Source organism: Mesoplodon mirus (genome assembly GCF_964341445.2).
Source record: "Mesoplodon mirus genome assembly, chromosome: 2".
NCBI lineage: Eukaryota > Metazoa > Chordata > Mammalia > Artiodactyla > Ziphiidae > Mesoplodon > Mesoplodon mirus.
Window position 1 is genome coordinate 54,556,675 of NC_138977.1, and position 4,102 is coordinate 54,560,776.

General features: G+C 38.2%; 1 pseudogene across 1 annotated transcript; it reads right to left on the bottom strand.

The window, feature by feature from the left end:
* Positions 1–1,415: 1,415 nt before the first annotated feature.
* Positions 1,416–2,985, bottom strand: LOC309795674 (BUB3-interacting and GLEBS motif-containing protein ZNF207-like; annotated as a pseudogene). Its single transcript has one exon. The product of its transcript is annotated as a BUB3-interacting and GLEBS motif-containing protein ZNF207-like (transcript).
* Between the last annotated feature and the right edge of the window lie 1,117 nt (positions 2,986–4,102).

Sequence of the window (4,102 nt, forward strand, 5' to 3'; positions counted from 1 at the left end):
ATTTGAGAGTGTTCCACCCTCTTCAATTTTTTGGAATAGTTTGAGACTAAAAGTTATTAGCTCTTCTTTATAAATTTGGTAGAATTCCTCTGGACTGAGTCTTTTAAATTATTAATTCAGTTTCATGTCTAGTTATCAGTCTGTTCAGACTGTCTCTTTCTTCCTGATTCAGTCTTGGCAGGTGGTACAATTTCTAGAAATTTGTCCATTTCTTCTAGGTTATCCAGTTTGTTGGCATATAACTATTTGTAGTAATCCCTTATGTTTTTTTTGGTATCTCTGTGGCATCAGTTGTTATTTTTCCTCTTTTATTTCTTATTTTGTTTGTTTGGCTTTTCTCTCTTTTCTTCTTTAGACTGGCTAAAGATTTATTTTGTTTGTCTTTTCAAAAACAAAGGTTTGATTTCATTGATTTTTAAAAATATTTCTGTATTTATTTACTTTCCAATCTTCATTTTTTCTCCCTTTTGCTGGGTTTGGGCTTTGTTTGTTCTTCTTTTTCTAATTCCTTTAGATGATAGATAGGCCTAGCATGTGATCTATCCTAGAGAATGTTCCATCTGCACTTGAAAAGAATGTGTACTCTGCTGTTTTTAGATGGAATGTCCTCAAATACCTATTCAGTCCAACTACTCTATTATGTCATCTAAAACTTTAGTTGCCTTTTTGATTTTCTGTCTGGATAATCTTTCCACTGATGTCAGTGGGGGTGATGAATTCCCCCACTATTATTATGTAACTGTTAACTTCTCCCTTTTTGTCTTTGCTTTATATATATAAGTCCTCCACTATTGGGTGCATATATGTTATTGAGTATAATATCATCTTCTTGTATTGATCCTTTTATCATCATATAATGCCCTTCTTTGTCTTTTATTATAGACTTTGTTTTAGTTTATTTTATCTGAGATGAATATCGCTATCCCTGACTTCTTGTCATTTCTATTTGTGTGAAATATCTTTTTCCATTCTCTTACTTTTAGTCTGTGTGTGTCTTTAGTTCTGAAGTGAGTCTCTTGTAAGCAGTATAAGATCTATATTTTTTATTTCCCTTCCCCACATTTTGTGCTTTTGATGTCATATTATACATCTTCATATTTATCCCTTTAGTATGTATTTTATAGTTGCTTTTACAATTTTTTTCTTTCATTCTTTGTACTAGCTTATTTAAGTGGTTAATCCTCAGCCTTTACTATATGTTTTTCTTTACTAGTGGGATTTTTCTTTTCCTGTGGATTCTTTCTTCTTGTTAATGCCTTTTATTTTCCACTTAGAGAAGACCCTTTAACTTTTCTCTAAAGTAGGTTTAACATCGATTAACTCTTTTAGTTTTTGCTTGTCTGAGAAGTTTATGTCTCCTTTAGTTCTAAATGATAATTTTGCTGGGCAGAGTATCCTAGGTTGCAGGTTTTTCCCTTTTATTTTTATTTTTTAAATTGCAACTTTAGGAAAAGTTCCTGCTTTATTATTCCAAATAAATTTTTGCATGTAAAATAAATGTCCAATAGTTCCTGATATGTGGGAAGATAATGTTTGTTAAAGTCACAATGAAGCCTTATTGACAGAAGCTTGGCTATATAAACAGCACAAGTTGAGAAAAGGTTTAATCTCCAAACCTATTAGACTGGATGAAGTAAGATCAGTAATGGCCACCTTGAAACATTATAGGAGGTCTCATTCCTATTGGAGGTTGAGGAGGCCCACCTTGGTAAGGTGGTGTCATTGGCGGTCCCTGCCCATACAGTGGCATAGCACCAGGAAGATAACCTGGCATGCCTTGATGATGACCACCATACTGACCATGAGGTGACATTGGGGGTCTCATTCCTTGTTGCTGTGGGATGCTCGGCTGTGGTGGCCTCATACCTCCAATTGGTCCAACAGGTGGATTACCAATAGGAGCCTCTCCTGGTCAAGGAAGATTACATTGATATTTAGGTAACTGTGCTCTTCTCTCTTCCAGCAATATATCCTCATCTGGATGGATCAACTTACTGGTTGCACTGGTCCTCGTAAGTGTAGCAGGCTTACTTGTTATTGAAGCTGCTGGCTTAGCTGCAGTGCTATTTGTTGTACTATTGGTTGAAGCTGTAGACTGTGTATATGCAGGGAATTTAGGCTTTGGGGGTTCTGTAGTTGTTGTAGGGGTACTATTTAAGGGCTTGAAATTTGTACCAACAGGTCCTTGGACAGCTGCATGAGCCTGTCTTGCACTGGGGAAAAGAGGCTTAGTAACTGGAGGCTTTGGAGCTGGAACTGTTGCTGTTGGTGCTGGTGGTCTGTTAAGAGTATCTGGCGCTGAAACAGCCTGTGCTTGAGTCATTGGAGGAATTCCAGCACATGGAACAGGAGGGGGCATACGTGGTGGCATACAGGCATCAGAGGTTGTATTCCTGGTCCAGGTGACTTCATTCCACCCATTGGCATCATTCCAGATGGCATTCCTGGCATAACTGGTGGCATTCCTGGCATCAAAGGAGGAACACCTGGCATTAATGGAGGTATACCTGGAGGCACTCCTGGTGCTCCTGGAACTGGTGGTAGTCCTGGTTGTGCCATTGGGGGGATATAACCTTGTTGAGGTTGAACAGGCTGTGGTTGAAATGAAGTTGAAGCTGCAGAGTCATCATCATCATATTCATCAGAATCCTCTGGTTGCTTCTTTTTTTGACTCTCTGCTTGTGTTTTCTGTTCAAGAAGTCATCTTCTTTCATCCATGTCTTTTTTTGGAATACCTTCCATACTGTATATTTCCAACTCTATGTCTGTTCTCCCAGGTATTGCATTTGGTACTGCGTCTATTGTCTCTTTATGCACGTGCATGCAATGAATAGCTAAGCCAGGTCCTGTATACAATTTCTTATGACATATATGACATTTAAAATGCTTTGCTTTTTTGTGCTGTATAAGGATCTTCTCATCATCAAAATCTCTATTACAATATCAGCACCATGGCTTCAGCTGCTGCTGCTTCTTGTGACCCATAACTGCTCTCTACCGACAAAAAAAAAAAAAAACAGGGAGGAGAAAACACACAGGAAGAACTAGCCGAAGTGTCGCTCACTCTTCCGACGCAACCGCCACCACCGTGTCCCACAGGAAAACCAGGTTTTTCCCTTTTAGCACTTTCAATAATGATGCCTGTCCCTTCCAGCCTGCAAAGTTTCTGCAGAAAAATCAGCCTTATAGCCTTATGGTGGTTCCCTTATATATGACTCTTTGTTTTTCTCTTGCTGCCTTTAAATTCTCTGTATCTTTAACTTTTGTTATTTTAAGTATGATATGCCTTAGTGTGGATCTGTTTGGACTCATCTTGTTTGGGATCCTCTATGCTTCCTGGATTGCATAGCTGTTTTCTTCTAAAGTTTTGTGAAAATTTCGGCCATATTTTTATCAAATATATTTTCAATCCCCTTCTCTCTCTCTTCACCTTCTGGGACCCTTATAATGTAAATGTTGGTATAGTTGTTGTTATTCCAGAGATCTCTTAAATTGATCTCATTAAAAAAAATCCTTTTGCTGCTCTGATTGGATAATTTCCATTATTCTATCTTCTGGATCACTTATGCATTAATCTGTATCACCTTCTCTGGTATTAATCCTTTCTCATGTATTTTTTATTTCAGTTATTGTATTCTTCAATTCTGACTGATTAAAATTCTACTGTGTTCCTCTATTCTTTTTGCTAATTCAGTTAGCATTCTTTTTACTAATGTTTTGAATTCTTCATCTGGTATGTTATTTCTCATTATTTGATTTTTCAGGGGTTCTTCTCTCGCTTTTTCAAATGAGACCAATTTCTCTTTCTTCTCATTTTGCTCAACATTTTTGTCTCTAGAAAATTTGGTGAAACAGTTCTCTGTTTGAGATCTTGAAGGTGTGCCCTTATGTGGGAGCCTCCCTGTACAGTCTGTGTATGTCCTGTGGCTTTGGTTGGAGAGTTGGATTTGATGTGAACATAAGCCATGTCTTTGCTCTTTTGCTGGCAGCTATCATCTTGGTGGGAGGTGAGGTTGGAGAAGGGGGATCCAGGGCTTGAACTAGATGCGAGCTGGGGCTTCCCATCTGCCCTCTGCTCAGTGGCCATCATCACCCTATCGGG